Below are 16,859 nucleotides of genomic sequence, written 5' to 3' on the forward strand. Positions count from 1 at the left end.
CAGTCTCAAGCTCACTGACCCATCTGAGGCATTGACATTGGGTACTGAACGGCCACACACATTTGCACAGGACTTGTGGGAAGGGGACCTGGCTGAGGGCCCGTGTCTGGTAAAGCATCCTCTGTGACCACCCAGTCTTTACATAGACCACAGCAGGGGAGTTACTGTCTCTCACCCGGCACTCATGCTCTGCCCCCCCCCCCCGTCCTCGGCCTTTGAGTCCTCATAGGGGACCTACCCTGCTCTCAGAGGGCACGGATGGACAGGAGGGACACTCCTTCAGCTTGTGTCTGCACAGGATCATTTGCTGCTACCCTGTGTGTGTGTGTATTCTGAAAGATGCCTTGGTCCATTTCACGGACTCTAACTTTATCTTGAGAAATGAGAATGGGAAGGTGGCAGCTCACTGGTGGGCCTGAGGATGGACAACTGCTCTGCTAATGGGGCACAGCCCTGGCTAAACAGAAACTTGCACCAAAACCAGATTTCAGGATCTTTCTTAGAAGAACAAAAACTAGTAACTTAGGTCCCGTGACTCCACATTTGGCTGAGGTCAGCCACTGGAGGTCAGGTGAGCCTGGCTGTGTTCAGCACAGCCCGCCCCTCTCACATCCCACACCCACACCTCACTCCCTCCCCTGGCTGCCTTGAAATCTGCCCTTAAAAGCTCCACCCGTAACTTTGTTCGACAAAAAATGAAACACTCTACAGCCAAAAGTTTAGTAGTACATAGACTACAATGCAGTCAGGGCTCCAGGAAAACAAGTGCCTAGAACCTAGGTTGTGGTCTCCCAACCACTGATGGAGAGAGCTTTGCAAAGGGTACTTCATGGAGGGTGTCTGCCAGCTTTGACTCTCAACCTCTCCAGTGTACCTGCTCCTGACTCCATGTCTGTACAGAACTGTGGAGTCCTTCTCTGCATGGCCACTTTCTCTTCCAATGCCAGCTTCTGGCCACTTACTACAAAGACCACACAGAGCTGCAGAGGCCTGTGAGACCACAGGGCTGCTCCTAAAACCCAAAGCTACCTGAATTGATGCACCACCTGCTAACAGTGGGGACAGCTTCTGCCACGCCCTGCTTTCCCCCCTCTAGAATATCAAAAGTTACTAGCATTCAGGAGGCAGAGGCAGAGGCAGAGGCAGGTGGATCTCTGTGATTTCGAAGTCAGCCTAGTCTACAGAGTGAATTCCATGTAAAGAGACCCTCTCTACTAAAAAAAAAAAACAAAAAACAAAAAAAAAAAGTTACTAATGTTGACGCTGGAGAAATGGCTCAGCAGTTAACTGAACTGGCTGCTCTTCCAGAGAGCCTGAGTTCAGTTCCCAGGATCCACACAACAGCTCACAACTGTCCTTATTCCAATTCCCATGGGTTCAGCCCTATTCTGATATCTGTGAGCACCAGACATTCACATGGTGCACAGACATGCGTGCAGGCAAACACTCAAAACACGTTAGGTGACTAAACTTTGGCACTGGGGATGTTGCTGGTAGAATGCTTGTCAATGGGACATGTGGCCCTCCTGTGCCAGCATTTCCCCACAAGAAATACCCTAGCTAGAAAGACAAAGTTACTAAGCTTTAAGCTTCATTTCTTAAGTGGCCAGAGCTTTGCCACTCAGACTTCTGTCATCTGCAATGACTCGTGGGGCAACATGACCGGGGAGCTCCCAGGTGAGGGAGGAGCCCAGGGCAGGCTGTGGGACAAGGGCCTGTGGACCTCCTAGCTCGAGGCTCTCTGCACAGGCCTGGATGATTCCTCTGTTAAGATTCTTCCTCATCTGTCCCGCCTCCCTCCAGCCCAGCCTCTTTTCCCAAACCCTGCCACACGTAGCATCTTCCCCAGGAGACCTCTTGTACTCTGAGTTTCATCGCCTGCACCCGTTTCCCACGTAACTCTAGCTGATGCCGTCTTCATTTAATGATCTGCCCAGGCTAATGAATTGCTAAGGCAGCTTAGCAGTTAAGAGGGCTTGCTGTCCTTACCGAGGACCCAATCTGCCTCTGGCAGCAACAACAACAACAACAAAAAAATCTCAGCAGGGGTTGGGGATTTAGCTCAGTGGTAGAGCGCTTGCCTAGGAAGCGCAAGGCCCTGGGTTTGGTCCCCAGCTCCGGAAAAAAAAAGAACCAAAAAAAAAAAAAAAAAAAAATCTCAGCAATCTCACCACACTTTTTGAGGGACTCCGACTGCTCCTTCCTGTGTCTCTTTCTAATAAAAGGCAAACCGGTTCATTCAACCAGTCCCTGCAATTACACTGGGACAATGACCGAGATCAGAAATCAATCAATAGGAAGCCTGCCTGGATCATTGGTGTGTCTGTCTGTCTGTCTGTCTGTGTGAACGAACCCACACAGCGTCAACACGTAGCCTTTCACACAAAGAAGAAAAACTCAGTGAGTATATTCCCCCCCAGTCCAGCGCCACTTCTGGTACATGGCTGTGGCTTTGAGCCCTCTACAGCAAGAGTAGCCTGCACAAGTAACACCGATCTGAACACAGACGAGTATGTAGAGCTAATTAATCACTTGATCTGTTTGAGAAACTTGAGTTTTTCACATCTTGTATATTCTGAGTATCAAGCGGTCTGGAGGACAAACCCCGTAGCTGGAGATTCAATGGTGTCTGAAATCGAGACCTGCCAAGCCAAGCCCGTCTGCTCAGGGGTACCGATCCCATTCTCAGCTTCAGTGTCACCGAGAGACACTCCTTTCTTTGGCATCTCTTGGAGAATTAAACGAGGTGTATATGAAATGGGCACAGTTGCTCCGTCCTCTACGGCAGTGAGATAAGCAAAGTAGAGGCAGGGGCTGGGGCATATCACACAGCAAGAGGACCGCAGATCCCAGGCACCCATGTAAGAAGCCCAGTGCAGCAGCTCAGACCTGCAATCCTGACGCTGGGAGGGAAACATAGGAGAGTACATAGTAACTGCTAGCTGCCAGCCAGCTTAGCCAGATCTGTGAGCTTCCATTTCAGTGAGAGACCCTGTCTCAGAGAACAAGGTGGGAAGGCTAGAGAGGCCACTTAGCAGTTCAGAGTGCTGTCCCCTTGGTTCCCCAGAGGACCAAATTCAGTGCCCAGCAGCCACAGGTGACTTGTAACCACCTGTGACTCCGGCTGCAAGGGAGACCTCTTCTGGCAACCTCTTCTGGCTTGCATAGGTACCTCCCTGGACACATGTGTCCTGCACACACATACATGCACATGGCGGATGGGGAAAAAGAAATCTTTAAAAAATAGAAGGGGGCTCGAGAGATGGCTAAGTGGTTAGGAGTGGACACTGGCTGCTCTTCTAGAGGTCCCCAGTTCAACTCCCAGCACCCACATAGCAGCTCACAATAATCTGTTACTCTGGCCTCAGGAGATCTAGCGCCCTCTTCTGGCTTCCTCTGACACCAGGACGAGTGTATAGTGTCCTTACATACATGCAGGCAAAACACTGACTCGCGTAAAATAAAAATAAATCTTTCTAAAAACAATAAAGAAGAACCAAGTGGAGAGGGACTGAGGAAGACAGCCAGTGTTGACCTCTGAACACGGGGCCCCGCCCACATGCATGCCCACACAGATACGCGCGCGCACTAGATAAATAAACTTGTTTTTAAAGCAGGGACAAATGTAATATCAGCGGATAGTATTGAATGCTCCTGTCAGCAAACTGTTAGAGGAAGAGCACCCTTAGCCAGCCAGCAGAGACAGGGAGACAGAGGGCCCGTGCCCTGCAGCAGCTGTCTTCTACGCTACTCTATATCCACTGCTGCTGTCATTTATAATGGATCTCACCCCACTTCCCAAAAGGAATGGAGACACTGCACATTAATGATGCATGGCTCCTGGGTCACAGAGGGACATGACGTGGGGCTGCTGGCACCCTGCTCCAAACGAGAGCACCTAGCTTCAGGCTGTTATCCTAAGTGATGCAAAGCATTCCAGGCAGGAGGGAGGCTTCTGCCTGTCACCTCCTGAAGGACACGAGTGTGCTACCCTCCACTCAGACCTACTGACATCTAAAACATATCCCGTCCACGTGTGAGAGAGAGGTGGCCACTGGGCAAGGCACAACTAGTCCAGTAGCCAGTTACAGGTACAGCAAGACCCATGGACCCCCATCGGCCTGCCTCTCCATCCCTACAGCTAAGCTTATGCCCAGGTGACGAGTGTACACTGCTGGACTTTGGCTGACAAACAAGATCGGAACATGTTGGACTCTAAACAAATCAGCAAGACTGCCCAAGGAGGAAGCACTATTGCACTCGCCCGAAACAAAGCATCGTGAGGTTAATACGCTCAAATTAACCCTGCAGTCACCACGAGGTCGTTCTAGGAATGACCCACTGTTCAGTTACTCGCTTTACGAATTGGAAACAAAAAAATCATTGACGGCCCCAGTGTTCTTCAGTTAGCTGATAAAGATAACCCCCACGAAGTCCCTGAGCAAATGTTTTACAGAACTCCACATAGCCCTAGAGCAGCAGAAACTTCTCAATGAGAAGGCGAAACAGATACGGAGCTCATGTCAGACAAGTCAGCAAGATGCCAACGGCAGAATGTGGCCGGTCGCGCCCAGAGACAAGCTGTTCAAACCTCGGCGCCCACAGCACGAGAAGGGAGAAATCACAGAGGTATGCACAGGGTGGAATGTGGCAAGGAGTGTAGGGAAAGTGGCCATTGTTCTGGCAAGGGAGAGAATAGGGGATGCCAAGGGTCCAGCACTGGATCTGAAAGGCAGTGAGTGACACTGCAAAGCCACAAGTCAGAGATGGCAACACACACACACAGTTGGTACCAGCTCCGTCTTCTGAGGGGTATGTGGACCAGTTAACCAGCACCAGCTTGTCAGGGGTGAGTTTGGATTAAGGATGCCATTCTGACCCCAGAAACAATAAGTTCCATCTTCGCTTCCCCCCCCACTATTAAAAGATCTTAGTATGCCGTACCTGCCTCCAAGTGGGCCGGAGACAAAGAATACAGGTTTTTTTTTTTTTTTTTTTACTACCCTGACAGGGCTTGAGAAAATTGGAGTCCCTTTGCTCTTCATTTAAATTCTGGCTGGGACAATTTGTGATGTAATCCAGGACAAGTGGCTAACCCTGCTCCTCAGACTCCAGTGTGGTTCACAGTCTGTCAGCCTAAGGTCTCTGCCATAAGCCCCAAGAAAAGAAGTAAACCACTTCACTGCTGCGGAAGATGCTCTCTTTTCCAACTTCTGAAGTAGATCAGGTACTTTCTGTTCAGTTTCTCCAGTTCCCTAGAGCACACGGACACTGTCCTTCCCAGGTGCTGGTCCTGGGTCTGGGAGCAGCCTAGACTGAGACAGACATTTCCCGTTCTCTCCAGCACCCCTTCTGTCTTCCTTCCCTAGGAGACACTGTGTTTAACCCACTTCCCACCAATTCCGCCGGCAAATTCTAAGACCTAGACCTTTTACCCTGGTGCTGTACAGATAAGCCCAGGTGGGGCCACACACAAGGCCTCCAGCAGGTCCAGACTGAGCTAGGTCAGCCATCCAGCTGACATCCACCTGCTGAGCAGAGCCACTCTGAGGAGCACACACCACCAACACCAGAGAGAGGCTGGCAAGGCAATCGCATGTAACTGTCTTTGGAAACAATGTAATTACAGAGCACCGCGTGTGATACTAGGAATCAATCTTATAGACTAACTCCTAAAGTAGGAAGGAGTCCTGCTTACCTGATAAGGGGAAGGGACAGTAAGGAAGTGATCAAAGTGACCAAGCACAACCCACAGAGACCTCTTTGAAGGCGCACAATCCATTCCCCAATGTCATCGAAGCAGAAAGGGCTGCTCCCACTCAGTTCCAACAAGCCACAAACCCAGCACCCCCAGCCGGCACCCTATGTCCAAACCCAGAGTAAGAGATCTTGGCTCTGGTCGAGTCATTCCAATCTGTCTCAAATCCAAGTAGCCTTCTCGTTTCCCAGGAAGAACCCAATCTCTTACTGATTCTCTAGAAGACTCTCCACAATGCTTTAAAAGTTAGGTCTGAAAGGCCATTTCCAAAATCATTTCCCTGGGCCCCTAAACTTCTCTCAAAGTAAAAAGGGAAGCCTGCACATATTTTCCACCGAGCTTAAGTGCTTACGATCCTCCTGTCGTAGGTACCTGGGGTCAACTGCTCCAGGGCTCCTGGTGGCCCACCGAGCACCGTGGACAGGTGTTTTCCTCCAGAGGCTCTGGTTACTGAATGACCCCAGCGCCTGAGTGAAACGTGGAAATTCACAGTCGGCCTTTGGTCTCAACGCCAAAGTCAAAGAGAAAGAGAGAGGGGGGGGGAGAGAGAGAGAGAGAGAGCGAGCGAGAGCTAGTTTCCTCCAGGGCGTCCCACCTGCAGTCCTCCCTCGGCGTTGAGCAAGCAAAAAAAAAATGAAATTAGCCCAAAGGGCCCCGAAATCAGGCATGGGGGATCCCCCAGTGCGAGGAGCCAGGAGCCGAGCAAGGTTTCCCCCGGAGAGGGACTCGCGGCCGCCCAGGCCCTCTCGCCGGGCCCAGCATCCCCATGTCTCCCGGATCGCCCCCATCCCCAGGCCGCCGCGCACCCCGCACCGCACCGGCGAGCCGGGCAGGCCGCACAGGAGCCGGGCGGGACCCGGGGCCTCAGGCGCCGCGCTCTCCAGGCCGCGCGCCCGCGGAGCGCAGCCGGCCACTGCGGGGCCGGGCGACCGCGGGCGGGGACGACCTCGGCGGCTCCGCCGGGCTCGGCGCGGCTCACCTGCACTCCACCTGCTGGTCGCGGTTCTCGCGTCGGCGCGCGCGGCCTGGGCCCGGCCCGGCCCTGCGTCGGGGCCTCGCGAGTGCGGCGCCCGCCGCCCCGGGCCCCATCGCCGCCCTCCGCCTCGGCGCCGCCGCCACTTCCTGTGCGCGGCGATCCCACAGTTCCGCCGGCGCGGGACGCCGGGCGCGGGGACGCGGGGACACGCGCGGACGGATGCGCGGGGGAGGAGTCGCGGCCCGCGGCGCAGCGGCGGGCGCCTCGGCCAACGGACAGCGGGCGGGGGAGGGGACGTGAGGGGCGCCCCGCGGGAGCAGCCTCCACCCTCCCGGGCCAGCGGGGTGTTCCTAGACCCAGCCCGAACCCCCTTCAGCCGCCTGCGGTCCTCCCAGAGTCCCACCGGGGTGCTCGTGGGCCCAGCTTGAATTCCCTCCTTCAGCCCCCTGGAGTCCTTCTGGGGTACTGCGGTGTTCCTGAGCCCAGCCTGGATCCCCTTGTCCCCCTGAAGTTCTTCGGGGTGTTCCTGGGCCATACCTGGACCCCTATGGTTCCTTGGAGTGCTCTTGGGGTGCCTTCCCCAAGAACTGGGGTATTCTCTCGGCCTAGCCTGGATTTGCCTCCCTTCAGTCCCCTGGAATCATTCTGAAACGCAGCCTAGACCCCCTCCCAGCCCCGGAGGTCCCCTTGAGACCCGGGATGTTTTGATGGCTCAGGTTAGACTCCCCTTCCTTCTGAGCCCTCCTGGGGGCGCCTGAAAAGTTTGGAGTCTCCCGCCCACTCCCCTCCCCTTATCTTCCTGGACCCCACTCCCAACACACACACACACACACACACACACACACACACACACACACACACACACACACACACACATCCCTGTCCCCAAGTAAGGATCCCATCCTGGAATCCTGGAGGATTGTCCCCAGTGTCTGGTGAGGCACCAGGATCGCTTTTCAGTCCCACGTGCTGTACCCTTTGATTTATTTATACTTGGCAACTGGCTAGCAACATTGTATCCACATTCGACCCAAGAGGAAACCTCAATTAACCTAGTCCGGGGTCTTCCTAGGGTCAGCCATGAGTACCCTCTTTCCCAAGCAGCCTGTTCTGGCCATAGTGAGTCATCGGATCAGAGGACTAACAGGCACCTGAGCTTTCCTCCCTCACCAAGCAGGCTGATGCTAAAACAGGCCAGGAAGGACTGTGCAGGCTCAGGTGCGGCATCAGGACCGGGCCATCTGCACACCACTTGAAACCCGTGTGGCCTCATGCCTGCTCAGGCCTTGGGATCCAAGCCCTACTTTCCGAGTTCACTTGAAAACGACTTAGGCCAAATACCAGCGGCCGGGCTGCCTACCTTTAAAAGCTTCTGTTCTGGGGCAGGATCTCCAGTAACAGACAGGGAAGTATGTGCCTTCCCACACTGCCGGAAACTGCTGAGTAACAAGTCTCCCAAGTCTCTTCAGCTACATAAACTGCCGTGACCACTGGCAAACAGGTTCTTTCACTCCAACCCGATCTTAATTACTAACGTTAATAACTCGTCACACCACCAGACACCTTTAAAAGCTTACAGGGTGGCAACAGAAGAGTTGAAGAGACTGCATGACTCAACCAGGCTGTCTGGAAGGCAGAGGCTGAGCTGACAGAAGAGGGAAATGGGGAAAGTTTAAGCAGGGAGAGAGAGGAGAACCCCTCACCCAGTGGGGTAGAAGTTTCTCAGCTGAGAGCCGCATCTCAGCAGATCTTGCTACAGATTGAACCAAGGTTCCCTTTTCCCCAATAATTTATTCACTTTACATCTCAATGGCACCCCCCCCAGTCCTTCCTCATACACTTCTTCCACCCACACCACTTCTCCTCTGAGAAGAGGGAGGCCACCCTGGGTGGCAACCCACCCTGGCACATCCTCTGCAAGTCACTGCAGGACTGGGCACATCCTCTCCCACTAAAATAGTTCAAATAGGTTAAAAAAATAACACTTAAGGCTGAAGCATCTTTAACCTTTGAGTTTAATCAAACTCCTTTCCCAACAGTGACCCCATAACTTAGTGAATTTCACAACTAACATTATAGGTTCTGTTTACGGTCTACACAGGCAATTCCCATCTGCTCTAGCTAGCTCAGAAAGGATTTCTTGGACCTATGTTTTGATCATAAAAGCCTTCTATCCCACCTGGCCCTCCTCCAGCACTCAGGACAAAGAAGCAGGTGAATCTCGGAGTTTGAGACCAGAGTCTGGTCTACAGAGCAAGTTCCGGAACTGATCCCTTGTTTTGAAAAGAAAAGAGAGAAAGGGAGTGAGGGATGGGGAGAGAGACAGACACATGTGGGGGTAGGGGGGAGAAAGTTCCCTAGAAAGTGGCTCAGGCCTTCAATCCCAGCACTCAAGAGGGTGAGGCAGGAGGATTGCTTCAAGTTTGAGAACAGTCTGTACTACCGAGTGAGTGAGAACTTATCTCAAAAAGGAAACACTTTCAAATGTTAAGTTGGGAAGACATGGCCAAAGTCATATCTGTGACTCTTTTTAATAACACAGGTCTCTCTAGGTTAGTGGAGCAACACCTTTGACCCCAGCTCTTGTAAGGCAGAGGCAAGAGGATCTCTTGAGTTTGAGGCCAGCCTGGTCTATAGAGTGAGTTCCAGGACAGCCAGGGCTACACAGAGAAACCCCATCTTGAAAAAAAAAAGAAAGAAAATGGAGCCTTTCAGACTCGGCAATTGGATTCAAAATGGAGGAACTCTGAACTGGCACTTCAACATTTCTTCAGTTGAAAAGTATTCACCCCTTCCCTTCAGCTATCAACAATCACTTGAGAAATTACTGTTTATCAGGAGTGTGGATCCAAACATAATTTCCAAAGAAATAAACAACTTCCCCCCCTCCTCAGAGAAATGGGTCACAGAGAAATCTGCCAGGCCCAGAATGGGCAGGAATCCCCCAAACCCTATTCCTTTTTCTTTCAGAATGGGGACACTGAACAGACCCCAACCTTCCTACGCCTAGACTTAAAAACTGAAAACAGCCTGGGGCCCAAGCACCCTTACTCTTAGGAAAGGCTGATTCTCCTTCACAGATGTGATCAGCTTCTTCTAAACTATAAGAGGTGGGAAATGGCTCAGCAGGTAAAAACACTTGCTGAACATCCTGAGGAACTGAGTTCAACTCCTGGAATGCACCTAAAGGTGGAAGGGAAGCAAATCCACAAAGCCACCTCTGACTTTTATCTTCTACTTAACCATGACTCGAGCCCCCACATACAAAACAAATACAATAAAAATTTGAAAAACGGTTAAATCGTAAGATAGCCACAGACAAACTAGGAGGGACTCAGCTGTGTCTCCTCCCACCCCTGTGTTTCAACAAACTATAAATAAACCCATCTTCTTTTTCTTTGTGTACGTGTGGTATGCATGTGTGTGTACATCTGCATGTGTGTGGGTCTGCAAGTGTGTGGGTCTGCATGTGTATGGGTCTGCATGTTCATGGGTACGTTTGTGTGCACATGCAGATGGGAGTCCCAAGGTTGACCTCAGGCATCGTTCTTCCACCCCTTCAATGAGGCAGGCTCTCTTAATCGAACCCAGAGCTCACAGCTATGGCTAGTCTTGCCAGCCAACTTGCTCTGGGGATACAAGGTCTTTAGACCAGGCGGGCCTCCCATTCAGAGATCCCCCTGCCTCTGCCTCCTAAGTGCTGGGATTTAAAGGCATGCGACACCACCACCCAGCTCACTAACTGTTTTAGTTTTGAAGTCTGAAGAGCTCCTTGTAACCCTGCCATGCGAACCTTGCTTTGCTTTGTGATCTGGGTGGCAATTTGTAAAGAGGGTTTGCTTGAAATGCATGTCACTTTGAAAGCTCCATCCAGCCACTTCCTGAATGGCTGGTTGGTTAGTGTCCTGGATAGCTTCATGACAACTTAATCCAAGCTAGAGTCATCCAAAAGGAGGGAACCTCAACTGAGAAAATACCTTCATGAGATTCAGCTGTCGGCCATTCTCTTAACCAGTGATCAATGGGGGAGGGCCCAGCTGACCGTCGGTGGTCCCACCCCCGGGCTGGTGGTCCTGGGTTCTATAAGAAGGCAAGCTGAGCAAGCCATGGTGAGCAAGCCAGTAAGCAGCACCCCTCCATGGTCTCTGCTTCAGCTCCTGCCTCCTGGTTCCTGCCCTGCTTGCGTTTCTGTCCTGGCCTCCTTCAATGATGGACTATCATGTGGAAGTGTAAGCTACTGAATAAACCCTTTCCTCCCCAATTTGCTTCTTTGGTCAGTGTTTCGCCACAGCAATAGAAACCCTAACGGAGACCATTAGGGAACTTGAGCGCTGATTTTGCCCGTTCTGGTGGCGGACCACTTGTCTGAGGCTTGGCTTCCTCTTTAGATTTTGGGGTAACCCCCATCTCCACATGTGTGGCATGAAGGCATTTGGATCCATCTGGTGTCACTTGGCACCAGCCCTTAGAGGGCGAATTATCCACGTGACCCAGCAGGAATTTCCCAGAGACCCCACAAACCACAGCGGAGAGCACTCAAGCTGTTTGCCCAGATTCAAATTTCCTAAAGACCTTGATGCTGGGGCTGGAGAGTAGCTCAGTTGGTAGAACATTAACCTAAAATGCCTGGAGCCCTGAGTCCATTCCCCAGCACTGCATGCACCTGACAGGGCAGCCTCGGGTCTGAATATTCCTTCATCTTGAAAGAACTGGGATGTAGCTCTGTAGGTTCTTGGGTATCAACTAGTACACCAGAAGGCACAATTTGTAATGGCCTGACCGGAGCATATGTGAGAACAGACGAAGGGTCTTTTTTTTTTTTGTCTTTAAGGTGGCAAAGTAGTAAGACTATAAAACAGAGAAGTCAGAAGACATAGTTAAGCAGACCCTCCCAATCACTCTCCTGCCAAGCAGCTCTGTGAGTAGGGGCTGCCAAGAAAAGATCTCTTCAAACCGCAGAGCATCAGCCATGTTTGAAGAACCATATGTTCTTGGCACGGATGACTTGTAAAAGGGTCACGGGGGTTGAAGACGCCCTTGCTAGGTTAGGTCCCCGGGCTGTCAACTCGTGTGTTAACTGTGACCGAGTTTACAAAACTGTCCGTGAGGATCTTACAGCTGCCAACTTGACAAGTTTGAGTTGGGGCTCAAATGTCACCAGCGCCTGGGTCCTGAGCACGGCTTGTTTCAGTTTTAGAGTTTTCATTTGAAATATCTCTTTAAAAAAAAAAAGTTAAAAAAGGGTTAACGGGAGGGCAGAGAGATGGTTTAGCGGTTAAGCATGCACCTGGGCTTGCCCGGTAACCAGAGTCAGGAGGCTCACAACTTCCTGACACTCCAGTTAGAGGGGATTCAATGCCCTCTCCTGCTCTGTGTGGGAGACATAACACAGCAGCAGCAGTATGAATAATAATAATAATAATAATAATAATAATAATAATAATAATAATAATAGAAAGTCATCTAAATTTATTTTGGTTGATTTTTGTGTCTTAAGACAGGTCTCATGTAACCCAGCTTGACCCAGCTTGAACTTCCTGCTCCTCCTCCCTCCTCTACCCCACTGAGAGTTGGGACTTGAAGCAGTCGCCCAGGAGCTGCTTCTACTGAGAAGCATAGACTCCACACACGAGCCTCTTCCTCAACGACCAGCTCATCGCCCCCTTGCTTTTATTCTCTCACACTTGTGGGGGACTGGTTGGTTTTGTTCCACTGGGACAGGGTCCCCTGCAGGCTTGTGTCACCTCCACCAGTAGATAGTCAGGGATCCTGACTTCCTCTAAGTCTAGACCCTGAAGCTGCCTCAAAGAACAAGACACACCCGAGGGGTCTGCCTGCCAGAGACGAAGTTACAAACGGCTCTACAAGGGCTAGTGTGGATGGGAATCCTACTCTACACAAACCCAATTTTCCTTTTTCTTCTTCTTCTTCTTTTTTTTTTTTTTTTTTTTTTTTAAAGTAGCTCATTGAGACCCCACTTTCTTCTACTTGGACTCAAATTAAAAACTGATCTGTAGCTAGCCTGAGGCTCAAGCTCCTTCCTCCCCACTTCCTGAAAAGCACTGTGTACCTCTCTTTGGTCTGGGAGGGATTAGGCTAGCGGCTCCTCTGCCATCTCCTCGATTTGGACAAACTGATAATAAATCCATTGTTCCTTACCAATTTTTGTTCGTTCTGGTTTTTTTCTCAGAAGAGGGTTTCCCTGTGTAGTCCTGGCTGTCCTGGAGCTTCCTATGTAGACCAGGCTGGCCTCAAACTCGGAAATCCAACCTGTTCTGCCTCTGCCTCCCAAGTGGTAAGATTAGAGATTCACACACCCTTCCTGGCCTCCTTCCAGCCATTACCAATTTTTGTTTCCTAGTTTCTTGTAAAACACGAGAAAAACCATGTGGCAATTTTGATGACTCTATGCACCAATAACAAGTAACATTGTTGCTTTCCACAATGAAGGTGCTGGGGCCACAGAGGCGGCGGGTCCAGAAGAGTAGCCCAGACAACAGAGAATTAGAGTAGCCTCAAGTTATGGGAAAGTACAGCCACTCCCTGACCTGCTTGGCATCGTTCGACAAGCGAGAGGATTTGAACTCTTCCCGGGAACTTAATATTTCTAAAGCCTTTATCTATGTGATCATTCTTAGTAATCCAAACTCAAAGACAAAAATTGCCACAGGGACCTGCAGGTGTGCTGGCTTAGCGCCCCACCTGTAAATCCAGAAACCAGACGCCCTCTGAAGGCCCAAGGTCACCCGGTTAAACTGCAGAAACACCCGTTTAAAATATTCTTAATTTCAAACACTTTCCAGAGTATTAATGCGCTGGTTCTGCGTGTCACACTCCAGTATAGGTCGATTAATTTCAAATAAAAATTCAACAGTCGGTTACGGAGCAGCAGCCAGGAAGCAGGGTTAAGCCTGACCAATTTTCTGAGCTGCTCCGAAAACAAACAACAAACAAACACTCTACAACTTTCCTTTTCTTCATTCTCTTTCTTAAGCAAGTTTCCCTGACACTTAGGGCTTCCTTGCTCTCTGTGGCCCACTCTCTCCATTAGCATTCTAAGCTCCACCCCTATAGTAACCTGGCAACAGCCAGGTATGCTCCGCCCCACAGTTACCTGGCAACAGCCAGGTATGCTCCGCCCCACAGTTACCTAGCAACAGCCAGGCATGCCTGACACTATAAAACGGGCTGCTTGCCCTCCCCCCCCCAACTCTCTTGTTCTCTCGTTCTCTCTTGCTCTTACCCACTTTGCCCTTTGTCCCTCTTTCCCCATTCCCCTCCCAACCTTCTCTCCTCGTGCTCATGGCTGGCCTCTACTCTTCTTTCTCTCTCTCTCTCTCTCTCTCTCTCTCTCTCTCTCTCATTCTCTCTCTCCCCCCCCCCCCCCCCGCACTACCCTCTTAACTCTCCTCTCCATGCCCTGAATAAACTCTATTTTATACTATACCATCGTGTGGCTGGTCCTTCAGGGAGAACGGATGTCTCAACATAGGCCCATTGAGGCACCCCCTTTCCCATACCTCACCACACCTCCATAGAACATAATCCCCCCCTCTTTATCTTTTTATCAACACAACACCCTCACTCCTTCTTCCATATGGCTACTTACCAGTCAGCCTGGCTCTGAAACCATCATGACCATATTGCAGGGGCTGGCTTCTCTTGGAAAACCAAGAGTGCCTACCTCCAATGTCAACTGGCAAAAGAATTCTGGCCCGAGCAGCGTTCAGTGACCGTGTAAAAGTCTTCAGGAGTTGCAAGCTGACACTGGGGCTCCTGCAGAGCTGACCGAGGAAGCTCTGTCCTTTCAAGTGGCTCTAATTCTCAGAAAGAACTTTCTGGCAACCTGTTCCACAGATCCATAAACCGAGTGTGAGTGTGGAGTCCGAAGCCAAATGACGGGGGGCTACCCAGCTCTTAACCCAGAAGGGCCTCTCAGTTCCGAGGTGGCTTCACCACAAAATGACATGTCTCAGTTTCCACAAGTTGGGGACAGGATGGGCATTGGCCATTCATGCTCCCAGAGCTGTTTGACAGGGACATGGGTTCTGACTGCCAGGAGACTACAGGCCAAGGCTCCATGCCATCTTGGCCCTCCAGAGAAGAACAGTACACCTCGGGCTCTAGTTGTTTTGCAGTTTGTTCTCCAAGGGCATCCAAAGCAGTCCTAGGCCCTAGGCAAGTGGGCTTCTTTAAAGGTTTGTTTTTGTGTTTTAATTATGTGTGTGAGAGAGACTGGTACAAACACAGGGAGGTTTTGGCCCTCAGAGGCCAGAGGTATTGCATCACCTGCAGCTGGAGTCACAGACAGTCATGAGTCACCCTGTGAGGATGCTGGCACTAGGCAGGAATCCTCGGCAAGAGCAATATGCCGTTAACTGCTGTGCTGTCTTCCCAGCCCCCAGAGGGGGTATTTTAAAAGCTGCAAACTGTACACAGATGTCAACATTTACCCAGACTGAAAGTAACTGCTGGAAATGCACGGACACGAACCAAAAAGTTGGAGGTGTTAGATGGGGAGATGCCTGTAATAGGAAACCAGGATGACGAATACAACTTTTATTCGGGAAACAAATGATTGTAAACAGTACCTTCTGCAGAGGCAAAATGTTATAACGGGGGTTCTTCTCGGTACTGATTGGAGCCCTGGAATATGCTGAGGCATGGCTTGTGGAAATACCAGAATGGCAGGTATTGCTGGTGTATTGGTCAGGGGTCTTTAGAGTAGCAGAACCTATAGAATGAATCTCTATAAATAAATATATATATAATATGTAATATTTATGTGATGTCTATTATATATACATGTATACATACACATACATACATATACATACATATATACATGTATATGCATATATATACACATACACACATACTTATAGTATATACCTATATACACACATACACATATATACACATATATACATACACATATACACTCAAACACACATACGCAGATATACGTATATGCATATATATAAAGGTAATTTATTGGAGTGACTTATAGGCTGCAGGCCAGCTAAGCCAACAATGGCTGGCTGTAAACAGAAAGCCCAAAACCCCAATAGTTGCTCAGTCCATAAGGCTGGATGTTGCAGCTGGTTTTCAGTATGTGCTGGGATCCCAAAGAACTAGGGTCCAGTGCTGGTGAAGGAATGGATGTGCTTGCAAGGCCAGGGCAAGCAAACAGCAAGCAGAAACTTCCTTTGTCCATGTCTTTATATGGACTTCCATCAGGTGTGACCCAGATTAAAGGTGGATCTTCCAGCCTCAAGATCTGATCAAAGGCTTTTGTCTTCCTTACCTCAAAGGTCCAGACAATTCATGAATTGTCCAGAAGGTTTATCTGCTTCAAACAAAGCAAAAATAATCTCTTGCAGGGCAGTAGTGGTCCTCACCTTTACTCCCAGCACTTTGGGGGCAGAGGCAGGTGGATCTCTGGGTTTGAGGCCAGCCTGGTCTACAGAGCGAGTTCTAGGACAGCCAAGGCTACACAAAGAAACCCTGTCTGGCAAAACATGAACAAAAGCAACAAAAACAAAACAAAATCTCGCAGGTTTGCCCTCTGTTTCTGGATTGTAGTTCCTTCCAGATATAGTCAAGTTGACGACCAAGAACAGACGTCACAGTTGGCAACAAATGCCACATTGGGTAAGTCTGATGATGCTCTTTGGACTTCCCCTTGGCTAGCTGAGCGCATGAAGCTACCTCTCTTCATGAAATGTGGAGAAGCCTTGCCCAACCAGCACAGAGGTCAGGATCAGACCATAAGAGCTAGAAGCCAGATCTTGATGGCAGCAGACCCTGGGCTAGGGCCCAAGCTTTGGGGAAACTGTGCAGTCACAGAAGCCCCACATTTGAGCCTAGGCTCTTCCTCTCAGCCTGAGGAGTAGCTGATAGTCTTGGTATGCCACGGAGACAGTGGCTTGTGCACCCTCTACACAAAGCCCAAGCAGGTGATACCCAAGAGCTGGCACTAGCAAGCCCTCGGTGGCTTCTATAGGAAGCTGGGGCAGAAGAGAGGGAGGGCAACCAGTCAGAGGAACAGAGATAGGGAGGAGAGAGTGAGCTTCCCGTGGCCCAGAGCAAGGCTGCCAACATATACCTTGCAGAAGCCCAGCC

At 50.5% G+C, this 16,859-nt stretch overlaps 1 protein-coding gene across 1 annotated transcript in view; it reads right to left on the reverse strand.

The window, feature by feature from the left end:
* The window catches only part of Agpat3 (1-acylglycerol-3-phosphate O-acyltransferase 3), an 84,048-nt gene extending 77,138 nt beyond the window's left edge, over positions 1 to 6,910 (reverse strand). The window contains exon 1 of the mRNA XM_032888315.1: positions 6,738 to 6,910. The gene's annotated coding sequence lies outside the window, so the exon portion shown is untranslated. The remainder of the gene's footprint in view (positions 1 to 6,737) is intronic.
* Positions 6,911 to 16,859: the final 9,949 nt, after the last annotated feature.

This window comes from Rattus rattus, chromosome 18 (assembly GCF_011064425.1).
Source record: "Rattus rattus isolate New Zealand chromosome 18, Rrattus_CSIRO_v1, whole genome shotgun sequence".
In the NCBI taxonomy this organism is placed as follows: domain Eukaryota; kingdom Metazoa; phylum Chordata; class Mammalia; order Rodentia; family Muridae; genus Rattus; species Rattus rattus.